This window comes from Haemorhous mexicanus, chromosome 12 (assembly GCF_027477595.1).
Source record: "Haemorhous mexicanus isolate bHaeMex1 chromosome 12, bHaeMex1.pri, whole genome shotgun sequence".
NCBI classification, from domain to species: Eukaryota; Metazoa; Chordata; class Aves; order Passeriformes; family Fringillidae; genus Haemorhous; species Haemorhous mexicanus.
The window spans coordinates 12,914,713-12,931,099 of NC_082352.1; positions in this window are offsets into that span (position 1 = coordinate 12,914,713).

Consider the following 16,387-nt stretch of genomic DNA (forward strand, 5'->3'; position numbering starts at 1 on the left):
TACAACTCCTTGACTTGTTCTCCCACATTTTCCTTACTCTCAAGCCAGAAAACCACTATGGTACCAGTCCCACACTCTCAGACCATGCTAGCTTGTACCACTGTTCATTCAAATGCACAGCATGCCCAGAGGCTGATGGATGTCAGCAGTCCAGGACACAGGAGCAGCGTTACAGGGAGAGACAGAGGAAACGGGGCTGAGCAGGTCAGGTGTTTCCATCCATCTCTGCTCTTGCATAAACTCACAGGTAGTCCCCTGAGTAGTCTGGTTTGAAGGCTTTATAAATCATAATGATGGTTGCTCAGAAATTTTCCTGTGAAACATGTTTCTGGGAGAAAACATCAATTTATCACTACTAAAACATTCTAAGGGTATGTACATTAATTTTGAAAAAAATGGGGAAGGATCCTCGCATGACCAACAGATTTCCAGTGGAAATCTTACTTGCCCAGTAGCTTGCCTGCCTTGCACGTTTGCAACCCACATGTGACTGTCTGATCCATGGAAACCCTGTTCCTGAGCCATCAAAGCTTGGACTGTGGGACGGCAAGCACCCATCAGGTGCTCCTCCTGAGCTGCACTGGCAGGGGCCCATACAGCTCACAGAGTCTTACAAAGGCCCAGAGGACAAGGGCCTCACGCACACTCACTCAAACAGAAATGAAAACTAGAAATAACAGACAAACAGTTTAAATGTCTGGGCGTGGAATCTTTTTTGCAAATTTTAGCATACTGAGAAACAGCATTTCAAAAACACTGCCCACAGAATATCACAAGCAAAGCTTTTGCTGCACTCTTAGAAAAGGAGACCAAACCCAATCCAATACAAACTTTCAAATGCCAAATACAGTGCAGAAGTCAAGATCAGAAGTGACTGTCTCTGACAAGCCCACTCAGAGACAAAAGGTTTCAGATATGACTTGTTGCCACATGCTGCCAAATAATTGTTCTGAGAATGAAATCTGCTAATGCGATGATGGTGAAAGGAAATGCTGAACTCTTTGTTGTACCTCACAGCAGTGGAGGAACCCTCAGATGAGAAGAAAAAGAAGCAAGCACAAAATTGTGGAATAAAACATTCTAAAGAGACCAAAAAAGCCCAGTGTGAGAACATGACTTAAAATAAAGTGAGATGTCTTTATATAAATGTTTGATTACTAAATGAGTGCATTGGAAAACCCAGTCTCCTCCCTCCCTTACTGGTTTTCCTTTGCAAAAGCAGAGTCGGTACTATTGTTACACTGTCAAGCTAGATCTATTTATGTACTGGGCAAAAGCTCTTCTCTGTACTGGTGCCCTTTTGCCTGCTCAAAATAAATTGACCACCTCATGAGGAGGTAGATTAGTTACTATTACGATAGCTCTAAAACTAAAAACTGGATATTACAAGCTAAACTGTGTTCCAGCATAGACACCAAAACAAATCCAGTGATTTACTGAAGTCACTTTGGAATTGCAAAAGGGTAAATCTGGCTCCACAACCCTTTGAATAATGTTTTCAATGTGGACAAAATAAAGAACGTTGGAAGTCTAAATTGGCATGAAATCTGACTGAGAAATCTGAATAATAATTAAGAAGTGTTAGAGTAAAGAAATCTGCATTAGATTTCTCATTAGTACATATGTTCTAGGCCTTCGTTTTTCCAGCTTGCAAAGGAAATAATCATAAAAATGTAATAATGCAGTATTTTGCTCATGTTTCTTCACAATGACATTTTCTAAAGTCTCAAGTCAATCACAATACAAAAAATTACTGCTGCTTATATCCATTTATAAGATATCTTTCTTCAAAAAACCCAAATCCTAAACAAATACACCAAATCAAATTATGTTGCAAGTACCAAAAGTTGTTTGTATTGACATTCAGCTAGCATGCTTGGGTTGCCTTTTTTTTTTTATTTGGTTGTTTCAGGTGAGTTTTTTGGAAGGAAAGTTACTCCTTTTCTGTACTCATTTAAGGTGCCATGCAAATTGAAGGCATTGGCATCTTTTGATCAGTTTCAAGAGATTTTGTATTAAGCTCTCAATAAAGTCTGTAACTTAACATCTTTGTGACTCAAATGAAAAAAGACCCCAATGAGTTTAACTACTAAATACCCCAAAATCAATGTCTACCACCCATTTCCATTTTATTTTCATTTTTGGAGATGCATTGAAGAAAGAAGAGCTGGGGAAGAAGAAAGGTGCCTTAACCACTATGGCACCATCCCCTTCTTCCAGGAGGGGAGGCAATTTGCAAACAGCCCTTCAACATGCAAAAGAGGAAAATGACATTTCCCTCCTAGCTCCATATGAAATAATTGGAAAATGAGGAGAGAGAGTTTTAAAGGAGAGTGTCAGAAAATAATAAAACCAAAGAGCAGATGAGAATTTGCGAGGGGCCCCTAGAGGTAATGGAGAGATCTGAAAATCAAACACGCTTAATGTATTCCTGTGTTCCCTTTTGTATATTTAAATATAGGGCTAGGAGGAACCACTGTAATAAACTAGCCTGACCTCCCTGTGCAACAGAGACCACAGGTCCTGCCTGAAATAATTCCTGTTTGAGTTAGAGCTTTTTTCCCCTAAGGGCAGAAGCAGGAGGAGGATTCCACAATAAAATCCTTGCACTATTTCAGTTCCCCTGTGAGGCACTGGATCCCACAGTGTGCTCTTCACCAGCTCTTGTTATGTCTTTCCAGTAAGTTTTAATATAAACAGGTGACAATCTAGTCCTTTAAACAGTGTAAGAGGGGTCAGCCTTTGCCTCTACCACTGCCCAGAGTGGTATGCCATTAACTAACTCTAATATGTTAGTTTATTTTTTTAAAACAAGCTGAGCAGGGCTCAGCCCACAGTTTCCACTCTCATTGCAAGCAGACCATTTCTGTAGGACCACTGTGGTCTGAACTACTTTCAAAGCCTTTAGCCCAGTTCTAATTTTGCTGTGAGTGTATCTTTAAAAAGAAAAATTGTTATGATGACAGCTAAAGAAAGCTGGAGTCTCTGGGGCCAGTGTCATGTGTTCACATCAGGAAACTGACCGCTGTTGTTAAAAATTAAATGCTTGACATGAACTAAAGTCACAGAAAAATATGATTCAGTCTTTCAGCAAGCACTGTTTACGAAAGCTTGAAAGAGCTGAAAGCCCAATATGATTTACATCCTGGGAGCTGGTATGCAACTTTAAACTTATTCTTTTTTCAAGTTCATCTTGTCATCCATAGATAAATATAGATTAGGACAAACCAAAATAAATGGGTGGGTACCAAAAGCCACAAAACAACTAACCATAATGGAAGTACTTGTCCTCCTGTTCAATAGCAAAACCAGCATATACTTGGTTTAAATAGCTGGTTGGGGTAAAATGAGTATTACTGGACAGGAACACTTAGCCAGTATGATCCAAACAAGTCAAAAAATAGCCAGAGTACAACCACATAAAATAAAACACTGACCAGATTTAAGTATAGTTGGTCACCCTCCCATGTTTTCGGATTCCTGTTATTATACCTTAGGAGGCTCTGTAATGTACCTTTGGAAAAAGTCTAACAGTTTCACTGGGCTTCCAACCTTTGCACTTCAGTAAGATGATCCACTGAGAATGTTACTGTATGAGACTGAAAAAACCACCATTAGAGCCCAGTTTACACACAGAGGTGCAGCAGACACTTCTGTGACTGTTCATCACCACCACCGTCTCCAGCCCTGTTTGCTCAATGGATCCGCATTATGAAGGCAACATCTGAGCAATCCCAACTTTGCATGTTCCACCATAACAGGGTACCCTATTTTCAGCCTAAAAGTGGCATTTATATAAATATTTGTGCTATGTCATTGGGAAATAAAGGTCAGACAGCATCCCACTATTTCCAGGATAAGCAAATCCAGCGATTAGACCACAAGTCCCCATGAACACTTGCTTGGGGCAGTGAGAAGGATTATTTAGCCATGTTACATAATACAGCAGGCTAATTGGGTGCTTTATATATAGGAACAAATTCAGCAGTATTTTCTGCAACTGATTTTTTTTAGCTCCCCTTTTCTAACCACTTCAGCCTGTGCTTCTCTGATGATACACCTGAATTCCACCCACAGTATTTATTCTAACAAAAGTACCAAACCCTGGCAGCTCTCCTCATGGCAGGAAGGCCTGGCTGTCCTGCAGCCTCAGAAACACAAGGAGAACATCTGTGCAGACCTGCCATATGGCACTGGTATCCTCAGCCACACAGTGCCCACCAGCTTAGCTGTCACTAACACCTTCATGATTTAACAAGCAGGGCACGTAGAACACTACTGACATTTCCTATCACAATATTTACAAATGGTTACACGTATATATAGAGAGAAAAGCCTTGCCAAACTTTGCAAAGATCAGAATCTTTCAGAACTAGAATAAGACATGGCAGGAAGCATTTGAAGTTATCATATGCACATACTAACATGTATATGTTCAGTAATTTGTTCACAAGCCCACTACTGTTTTGATGAGGGAAAGAAAATCATATATAACTGTGTCCATTGTTTTCCCCTGGTCCTTAACCTCTGCTTCCCTTCTTTTTCTTCTCACAGATTGTAAAATCCTCTAGGAAGGATTCTCTCTTTTTCAATGTTTAGAAAGGGCCCAAAAAAATCACTGCCACTAAATAAGCATGTATTAAATGGCATCCCAATTTTGAATCACAAGGGGCTGGAAAGTGCAATTCAAACAGCTGCTTTTTTCATTTATGCATCTCCAAAGGTCAACCATGAGCTTGAATGTATAATAGATAATCTGCCTGTGCTCATCAAAGGAGAGTTCCAATCTTCAGTTACTTTAGGGAGGAAAAAGCCAGTCTGCCTAACACCTAGTAAGATGCCCTGTGGGAAGTAAAACTGGTGTCAGAAGCAATGTGGTGATGGTCAGCTCTTTATCTAATCTTTGTAACAGTTGAATCAGTCAATGCTTCTGTTTTAAATTCTCAGTCAACAAGCAATATATAATCTTTGACTTCAGGAAAGCACACTTCAAAGGAACACAGTTTCCTTAGACAAGTGACTGAAATTTTGTAATGTACAGAATCTCACCATTAAACATAAAAGCCATGATAATACTAAGTCAATTTATGATGCCTCTTTCTTTAGCATTTTCGTTTAAATAATGAGCTTGTAAATCATTAATAATAAGATAAAGACATTTAAAACATTTGCATGAAATATTTATAGTTATTACAAAATTTAAAATACATCAACAGCTGAGGTGGCAGGAACTGTTTACTAGTAGAGCATAAACATACTGCTACTGAGTTTATGAAACCAAATTTAACCCAGTATGTTTCATTCTGGCTGCAAAGTTCTAATTCCCATTGAACCAGATGGGAACTGACAATAAAAGGGATTCATGCTGCATTTGAAAGAGGAAGGTAGTATATTCTTTATACAGAAGAAGTATTGATATTTCACAGCCATTTTAATGTGGCATGAACAGTTTACAGAAAAACGTAGTCCTGGAAAATTCATAATTAAAAATAGAAATGGGCAGATCAGTAGCATGGCAAAATGTGTTTTGTGTAATGCAGTACTGACACGTAGGAATATTTAAATTAAAGCTATGTAACCCTTTAAAAATACCCTGACTGGCATAAGCTGTTCATTCAGAATTTATCTGCAAACAGATTTGAGTGGGTGAAGCCAGGCTGATAATGTGAAAGATGATACATTCTGTTAGCAAACCAAAAAATCTCTGAAATCTCTGAAATCCAGACTTTCTGGTCACCACACTCCTGCTGTTTTTCTTTCATCAAGTGATGACTTGGGTACCACAGACACTGCCTCCTTTCCTAAACAACATTTTTATTCTATCCACATTGTCAATCACAGAAAGGGCAAGAAATGTAACTAATCCACAGATTCCAGTCTCTCTAATAAGCAAAGGAAGCTGGAATGGTCCAAAGTAGTTCAAGAAGATGATCAAAAGACTATTTCCTACCACTGTAACTGTATCTGGTGAGGGATAAAAGAAGATATCTGACTTATTGGCAAGGGCTGACAAATTTCCAAGCCAGTAACATCTAACAGAGCCATTTTTCTCCATAGTTTGATACCTTGCATACAGTTTCTGTTGCTTGCCAACTAGTTTAATATCCAAAAAGACTTTTTTATATCACTTTAGCAGCTTAGTGAACAAATTGTGGCAATTAAAAAGACCAGTTTTCACCATTGCTCTAGATATTGCACTAGTCCTTGTGATAATGAACAGAGTTTACTTAAAGGTCACAGCCTGTTGTTTATATATTTGCAGAGCTGCCAGATTTGGTCAGACCCAAGCCCAAAGTCTAAGAACAGAAACTGGCTTCACTTTATTTTTAATAAGTGGCAAATTTGGTAAAATGATGCATTATAATGGTCTATTGTAGCTTTAATAAAGGAGAAAATTGTAGCAAGCATTCTGGGACAGCAGTGCTACACAAGCTGTGATTGTCAAGAGTTAAAGAGATCCAACATGAGGGGAAAAAAGAGTTTCTAAATGTTATATACTATCAGATAATTCAAAAAGTGGCAAAGGAAGATTTAGAGGAAAAAACAAACTGGGGCAATTTACTCATTGAAGATGTCTCAAACGTACTGGGGAAGAATTTCATTTTAAGTCAAAGATTCCCTAACCTCAAAGTGCCCACAAAGATATCAACAAATTTTAGCTCTCTCCATGATATGCATATTTTCTTTTTTGCAGTAAGGAGCACATTTTAGCTGCTAGGGGCAGACCCTTGTATTTTGCACAGTCAAGGGACCTCAGACATCCACAGACTGATAGTTTAATCTCCTGTTTAGCCAGATTATCCCATCACAGACTGGCCACAAGCAGTTTGCCCTGCATGTAAAAGCAGTCATATTCCAAACCAGAAACCTGCAAGAACAGAAGAATATGGAGAAGTCTGATAGACTGCTTGAAGATGCCAGAGGACATTTTGGGTATATGAACTCAGCTCTTAAAGAACACCAGACTGGGTCCCTGAAGAAGAAATTACTTCTCCTGAATGCATCAGGCTTAAAAAGGAAACTCAGGTTATAAATCTGGTCAATTTGGAGAAAGAAATGGTAGGAATTTATGAATCTAGGGTTGCACCTTTAGTGCTGATTTGAGAGACCAACCAAGGCGTTTGTTGAGCATTGCACTACACACACAGAAGAATCTGACTTCCAGCACACAAGCTGACATGCTAATAAATCCATAGAAAAAAACAACATGAAAGCTAACACATAAATAATTCAAACATATTGCCTGTTTTTAAACAAGGTCCTACTATTCCATAAACATGAGAGTTAAAGTTTTAAAAGAAAATTGTTTTCCTAATCTTTTTCATTTAAACAAATACAATGACATTTACTCTATTTAAAAACTATTCCTAATAAAAGGCTCTTAATCAGCCTCATATTTTCTTTGCTAATTGTGACATATTTTAGTGTGGTTTCACCACTGACCCAGAAGGCAGCGTCTTTTTTACCTGATACTGTTTGGGGTTACTATACTCAAGAAAAAAACTATGATCAACAACAAGAAATGGAGGTAGATCCAGCTTGCTTGTTTGGTCTTAAATCATTGTGTCTTCATATTAATATGATCTTGACTGCTAATCACAGGACACTGGTTTCATAACTCAATTAGCTGCTATCTTCAACTTCCTTATAAATTTAAAAGGCCATATTTAAAAAAGAAAGGTCACTTTTATAAAAGAAAACAAAAATCCAAGAGCTTGAGAATCTCCTCAAGCAATTCAAACTTGCTTTTTATAAACAAAATAAATCTGAGAGGGTTTATTTTGAATCTCTCCATCATGCATATGACTAACTCTGCCATCAGCAAACTGCTATGTCCAGAGCTAACAATGAAGTCCTGGAAAGACACTCTGGCTAGTCCACTACAAGGTGAAACTCACAAAGTGGGGTCAGGAATATCTCCTGGCAATGGGGTGTTCTAAGGTTACTGGCAGGAAATGGGTATTCATAACTGCTAGCTAAATTATTTTCTAATTTAATGTATTGGACAGAGTGGGTGATTGGTCAAATTCTTCTCCCAGGAACATAAATGTAATTCTGAAGTGACTCCATTGACCTGAGCACTGAAGTAGAAATGTGAATCTATTTCTATCTGAAATGTATTGCAGCCTGTCACATTAGTTCTGTGATCCCAGCAGATCCTACAAGTAAACAGGGTCAAGACATGTCAATACACAGATGGGAGATTGTCAAACAACCTCTAAACGGGTGAAGGAAGAGGTGTTGGTACCTGTATAGCCCTCACTTCCCCAGCACATCTCCTTAGGGCATTTCTGTGTGATGCCCACTTGGACCCACCTTCTCCTCACCTTAGCTACAGTGCAAGGAACCCCAAGAGACATGTCTAGTCGTGGAAGGCTAGAGAACAGGAATTCTTCCACTCATCCCTTTTCATGTCCCTTAAGGCTTCCTCAGGTCCCACCTCTGACAGCAGCTCTTCTCCTCACCAATACTCAGCTGGGTAAGCTGCTTCCACAAACAGGCTCTGCTACTTTTTCCTTCAGTATGAGGTTTCTCAACAGAGATCTGTTTTCTGAATTACTTAAACCAGCAAACGTCCTTCGTACTGAAATGTTGTAAGAAATTAATTCACAGTCTGCTGTGTGTAACAACAGGGAGCAGGAACTGCTGCATCCCAGATGGAATGCCTGTCCTTGCCAGGCATTTGGGTCTTCATGGCAAGAGAGGGAAGCAGGTCCTTGCAGTGAGATGATGAAAGACTCATTTTCAGACAATTTAATCAGATTTAGAGCTTGCTCGTTCCCAGAAGAATTGCATCCATCCAAAGGGTCTGCTTGCTTCTAGCCCTTGTAAGAGCAGCTCTGACAAGTCATCCCCACAAAATGTATTTACACAGTTTGGGTGGACAACCTAAGATATTTGGAAAAATTCCTGACTGGATCTGTGGTGAGGATGAACTGAATTTATGCTTTGTGTGATGTTAGGTGGCAGTATGCTGCTATGTCAAAGATCTGATATGCTTTCCAGTGCTCTGGGAATATTTGGGATATTAACCCTGGAGCTTCAGGCAGATTGCAAATTTCCATTCTACTGACCTACATTATTGCTGCAGTCTCAATGCCTGCAGTAGTCTTTGTTTCTTGTCCCAAACTTCCTTTTTTTCTCAACAGACAACCTGAGAGACTTCATTATAGGGTAGTGATCTGAAACAAAATCATTACATATATAAAGCACTTAACAATTATTTTAATTAAATGAAAATATATGTCCAATGCTATAGTCAACAAAAACGCTTAGAAGATACAAAAGTAGAAAAAGGCAGAATATTCTCTAAAATCATTAATATATTTTTTCAAGTTAATATCACAATTTGAAAAAAAACCCCACCCAATTTTTGTCCTTATCTATTAGGTAAACCACTGCAAAATACTAAAACACACGAATAAAGCATGCAATCTATGAATAGTGAGATCTACTCTTCTAACAAATGGTAAAAGCTTCACCTCTTCACAGAAGTTAAAAACTTCCACATGATGCAACTTAAATTTTGCCCATTCTCTGCCTTATAACACTGCTTCCATATTTTAATTATCTGTGGCTCTGCATATACGTGACAATAGGATCAAGCCTTATAAGACAAGTTCTCCTTTATTTCCTCTTTCCCAAAGTCACAAAACTTTCAATGAACTAAGATTGCAGGATCAATTCTGCTGTGCTCTAATTTTAACATCTGAAAATAGCAATAATCAATACAGCTGAACAATCCATGATTTTAAATTAAAAATCAAATAAAATCCACACGAATCTACTGTCATTGAAAAGGCTCTTAGAAAAGATGCACAAATGGATTTTCTAAGCTTGGCAGATTATAAATAGATGTAGGTACAGATAAAAACTTTTTGATGCTATCTTCAACACAAACTTTCCAATAATTAACCAACTGTGAGCAGTATACAACAATAGTTTTATTTTTATACCTTCGGTACGTCTCCCGATGATCTGGCCCTCAGTTTTCTATATTTTATGCTTGCATGAATGGTAATGAACCTTTTACTTAGGGTAACAAATAACAAAATTATCAGATTTGCATATTTGTTTTGCTCATAGAATATCTGCAAGCAGCTAAAAGTTCCTTTGATTAAAGAGAGGTATTAAAATATATTTAAAGCTTTATGGAATTTAAGTGCTCTAGAAAGTAAATTTCACTGGAAAATCCAAGTATTTTTTCCACAGAATACTTGCTGACCAAAATTATTATTTTTTTAATGTCTTGGGTTCTCATGGAGGAAAAAAAACACCACCCCTATGTTTTTGAGCAACTTTGAAATTGAGTGTAAAATAGGCAGCAAATAAAGGAAAACAATGTTCCCATTAAAAAGCAGCACATATAAAAGCAACTTGTTCTTAAAAAAATACTAGGTTCCCAGAAAGGATTTCTTGTTGGAATGTTTCAGAATGGAGAAATGATTTCTAAAAGTATGACTAATCAATAGAAGACAGCAGCCACTAAGTCTTCTAGCACCAGCTAAAAACTGCCACAGCCACATGATACAAAGTGTTGGTCTGGTATAGCCTCACTCTGCCAGTTCCAATTTGATCCACATTTTTTGATGGGATAATTTCATACTAGCAAAGCACACACTGGATCAGGTATCATCTGTCTGCACCACTCAGAGTTTGTGCCAGACAAAGTACAGTGTGTCTTCTACAGTCACCATAAAAGCACAGAGCTGGGACAAGGCCAGTGTAATGGATGTACTTTGACTAATTCACCAGAAACGTGATCATGCCAAAGCCAGAGCAAATTAGACCTGCTGGGTGATGCAACAGTGCCCAGGTCTAATGTTAATGATTGTCACAAAGTCAGTGGCACAGTCACAAAGCCACCAGAAATTATTTCTCTGCCCTGACTCCCAGAGTGCAGACTTTTTGAAGCAACTTGCACGTATTTGAAACTATGACTTTGGTTCTTAAAAACCAGTTTTGGGCACAATGAGATTATCTTTCTGTAAACAATTGCATGGTAGAACTTTGCTATGAGCATGTTCTAGATCAACTAAATGGAAAGAAGGTTTTTAAGCACAAGAAAAAAAAGGAAATTATTCAAATCATGCAAACAATTTGTGAAGCCTAGTTGTTGTTTTGGGGTTTTTTCATAATAACGATTTTATAGCAATAAATCAACCAGTAATAGTAACAATTATCTAATGATCAACATCTCAGGGCCTTGTTCAAGGATGCAGCAGGGTGACAAACTGCCAGCTCACTGGTGACTGGGTGTCTGCACTCCCTGCGCAGCTTCACAGCTCGCAGCCTGCAGAGCCATCAGCAAACCTCAGGCCCAGCTTTGATAAATCATGTTCTAAGTCCCACGGCCAGAGAGAAAAAATTTGGATATGTGATAAAAGATAACTTTGACTCCTCTGAAAGATTTCTCGTAGGTGCTGTGCTCACTTTTAAGCCACTGCCCTGGCAGGCTCTGACACACCTCTCCAGCAGCACTGCCCGAGCAGAGCTCAGTGGCTTTACCAGTGCCCTGCTGTCTGGTAGAAGGGGCAAACTAACCCAGAATTGTGTCATCATTTCCCTGCCTTTCCCCCGCACAGTGCCCGCTCTGTGGGAATGCTGAGGCTGTGAAACTGCAGCAGGCACAAAATTACACGTTAGCTATCTCCATTATAACAGGCTGTCATCGTTCAGCACAGAGCAGCCATTAATCATCCAACAATCATTCATCCATCCTCCCGCTGAAGCATTAAACTGTGGCCCTTTCTGTCTGTCTCTGGTGATCATCCAGGTGGAAATTAGAAATCCCAGAGTGCTTTTCAAAAAGAACAGGGGCTAACCTGGGTGACCCTCAATAATAAAAGGGAAAACCTGTTTCCATTGTCCACAGCTGTGTGTAAGCTATTGCCAAGTACATAATAGGCGCCACATTTACCTACACAGTCACTGCTTCTCCAGCATTTAACTCATTCATCTGTAGAGTGGTTTGGGACACCTTGAGTATGAAATATGCTTTGTGAAATCAAATTCCATTATCCCTTACAGCATGCTGACAAGCATTTTCAACCAAAAATTTCACACTGCCCCTATGATTCAATCTTAAAAGAGTCTCCTCCCAGTGTAGCAATTTGCAGTAGTGCTTCACCTTCCTGCAGGGAACTAAGTGCTCAATACACCATAAAACATATGCTAATAATGGTGGGTGAAATTCACTTAACATGAACAAATGTTTGTTGTTGGTTTTTCCTCTCTTGTTTCTTAAATTGGTTTTCTTGTGGTTAAATTTTGATGCATGTGCTCTCTAGATTGAATAAAATCCTGTTCTTTCTTGTGGAGCTTCTGAATGAAAGACATTTAGGGACTTAGATAATCACCTTCCTAACTAGATTTGATCTGATTTTGAGGTCATTTTCATGCATTAGCTTAAAAGAATTACAACACAATTTAATAATAAATTCTGTTAATATAACTTAGCCTTGAAAAATCACACTTATATCGAGCAAGTAATATTTTAATGTTTTATTCACTAAAGCCCAATTCTAAAGACATTTTGATCCATAATCACAATGTCCTTAAGCACATCCAATTTTTCAGTGTAAGGATGAAATTTAGAACCAGAAAAAACAACAGCAGTATAAGGCAGTTAAGTGCCTCAGTCTCATTAGAAGAGGGTAGAAACTAAGCTTCCGATGCTCTTAATATTTTTAAAGTTCTAGCCAAGGGCAGATAAGTAAATGGTAGGTGTTGATCGAGCCCAGAAGAAAGGGCTGTGACCTCCAGAGGTCCAATCCCATCCCACACTCTTTTCCACATGTGAATGCTCTACCTGCTCATTTGAGGGAATTCAAAGGACATTGATTCATTTACAGAACTACAATGGGTTTTGCACCATGCTAACTGCTATGTTTTCCAAGTGACAAATAAGAAAAGAGAGAAGCAATCTACTGGATTTTGACTTAGCCTGCAAAATTAATTTTTAGCAAAGTTACGTTATATAAAAATTATTAGGCACAAGCACAGCTATGAGGAACAAGAATAAATATTGGCATATGGGACATAACATTATCCATGCTTTGGACCACAGCTCTGAAAAATTTCATAACTACACTTCTATTAAGGGAGAGAAAAATGTGTTTTTATTCTCTCACAGCTTTGTTTCAAATGAAGAGATTTCATGGACTGAATTAATTTCTAATTGTTCCCTGATGCACACTGGAAGGCAAGATGCTCATAGGAGAAGGTTCCACAGTTGTGTGAACTTTTGTACATGGAAGTGCTCAACTTCACAGACCACTGAAATGATGTTAGAAATCAAATATCATGAACCTCTACCTACACTGTGTGAAAAGTTGGTAAGGTTAAAAACATGCAGATATTGTGGAGGTAAATGTGGTTAAACAACAACTGGAGAATGAGAGGACTATGAACGCAAACTACGGATATTTAATTCATTTTTTAATACAGCTTCCATGGGTACTAAACTTTCATGTTTTTCAATTAGGGATTATTTACAACATATGTTGGGAAGTTGCACATTCCTTTCTGTCACACCCTGAGCTAAGAAAATGGGACAAATGGTGTCCAAATGCAAAACTAGAGAACACAACATATAAAATAGCACACTGGAAACAGGAATGAACAACAAAATACATAAAGCCGTATAGATGGCCTAGGCAAATTAGTACACAGGCAGATGTGCATGAATCCTCACTGAACCAACATCCTCCTGGTGTCTGAACTGCAAGTGTCCTGCCTGCAAGGAGCAAAAGAAAAAGGCCTGCAACTCCCCCTCTTGATACATGGCTGGTTACTTGACCAATGATTTATATCAGGTGCCTAACATATCCAGTCTCAATTTTTCTGCAATTAAGGAGGGCAGGGCAGGCCAGTGACAAACGGTTTTCCTACAGCACTTTTGGCTTTAGCTATTATCCCTTAGATATCTTTAAACTAATTCATCCCTCTCTAGAATCCCAGGTTTGGGTTGATAAATCAAGCGAGACCTGTGTGTGCTGGGAGCTGATTACAGGGTCATTCCTCAGCAGAAATGTTTGACCATAGTTTCCCAACTTCATATTTTATCTAGCAGCTGGTGATGTATCATCACTAATCCAAATGCAAAGTATCAGGAAATAAAAGGAGGCGGCACTGTTTATAATAAATCACTGACAGGGGAAGCTTGACCTTTTCTCTTCCTACAAGGTATTTCATTGTTAGACCACAGACAAACAGAATTTTTCATCTGGTGCTTAATATGCATCAGAAGAGAACAAAGGTTTATAAGACAAGAAGAGGAGGGTACTACCTCCATGTCTTTCCATAGATCAAAAAGGCAATGCTGTTAATAACACTTTTTTTCTTAAGAATCTTTTGTTCTTCTTATTAGACCATGATTTAATAATAAATGCGCTCTGTTACTTTTCATCCTGAAGGAACATTCAGAGACTCTGTTAACTTTACCAAGTCTTTTTAAAATATATTCTTTTTAAGAAAATGCTTATCTTTAAAAGTAAATATAAATTACTAACACCATAATGATGTAAAACCACAAAATTATATCACTATTATCGCTGCTTAAGCTGGAAAGGTATCCTCCATATGTTTCTATTGGTATAGCAGTTGTGGCTACAGGTGACATTGCTGTTCAGACTGGACAGAGCACAAACCCTTAATAAAAGGTTTCCTCTGCAAGGAGCTTCCATTTCACCTTTCACAAAAGAGGATGGGAAGCAGACGTGTGTGCTGGTGCAACAGACATGATTAATACAACCCCTTCCTTGAAAAAAAAGAAAATCTGTTAAACTCAGGTATCGTGTTGGTCTATCTCCCCCAAAACTCCACCAGGTTACATCATACCCAGCTGCAAGGTTCAGCTCGACAAACACAGCAGCCACAGCAATTTGTTAAAAACACAGAGGCTGTTGAGATACACATCCCCTTTCCTCCTTTTGAACAGCATGACCCAGCACCAGAATGAGACGCCAGGCATGGCTACCTCTGCAGCCCAGAAGGATTCAGGCAATGGCTCTGTGTGCCTTAGCACCAAGAGATTCTAAACACCAAAATATGTTCAACTACAATCACATGGAACAAACTGAGGATCACAGTAGCAGGTCACCTGTACCATCTCTTTTCCTATAGAAAATCACATCATTTTATGTTTGGGCTTCCTTTATGTTGGCTTCCCTTGAAAGTTGGTGATTTTCAGAAATGCTTTCTGAAAAAGCTCAGGTAGGAGCTCAGAAGACCTGAAGCCAACTTTATTTCCTGTGTTACCAAGCAGAGCACATGAATTCAGTCTCATTGGCTATAAAACACCTACCAACGCAGTACCTTGAGCATGTGCTCAGCTTCTGTCAGTAGTGCAGGGATTCTCTGGGGGTCTTTTTTCCCATTCTCCCCTCTCCCAAGGAATTATACCAGAACTGTTTTATTTGGATCTCTAACAAACCCCTCCTTCTTGGATTTTCTTGGGTACTTACACATTCACCTGAGTTGTACACCAAAAAGCACTGAGATATTTTTCTATGGCCCACTTACAGTTTTCACACCAGCCTGCACACTATGTAGGCTGACAGTTGGTGTTTTTAGTGGCACCAGCAACCTCAAAAGTGACGAGAGGGGAACAGAGCGGTGGCCTTACTCATACTAGGAAGTTGGAGGTTATTGTAATTCCAAGGAAACATCAGCTCAGCTTGCTCAACAATAAAAATGATATTACAGCAATCCTTGTGGGTGTTTCTGTTGTATTGGTTGTCTCCAACCTCACCCTTACACAGAGCTGTCATATCACTACCACTAAGCTGCAAGTGGCTTTTTTAATTTGCCAGCATCTTAATGTATTTTACTATCATTAGCTGGTACTTCTCCTCTCACACAAAACAGGTTTAGAAAATCTATTTTACTAAGAGCTAGTATATCTAATTTGTACAAATTTACTAAAGCTTGTCAGTCACACTAAAGCATTTAATCATCTGTGACATTAAAATAAAACACTTTAAAACCTTTGGCACAGAGTGTTCCTGTTAAGAAAGTACTGTAATAGTATTCACTCTGCTGGCAACACAGAAAAGAGCAGCAGAAATTAACATGAGCAAAATACATTCTCAGAAAACTTCTGTGCTGGTCAGAGTTGGAAATTCTTCAATGCTCCTTCACAGAACAGCTTATTCCCATTGTAATGATCTGAGATGTTTCATCCTTCTATATGCAGCAGCCATGTAGGCAGGGAGAACCTGTTATAAAGTCAATACTAGGGGGTTTTAGTGTAATTAGAACCCCTCATTGCCCAGAGGGAATGAAAAAGAGTAGGAAACTTTCTCTCTGCTTTTATATTACTACTGAGAAAAAATCTGAACACTTAAATTAGAAGAGTTATCTTAAGGGGAATATGGTTTTGCCC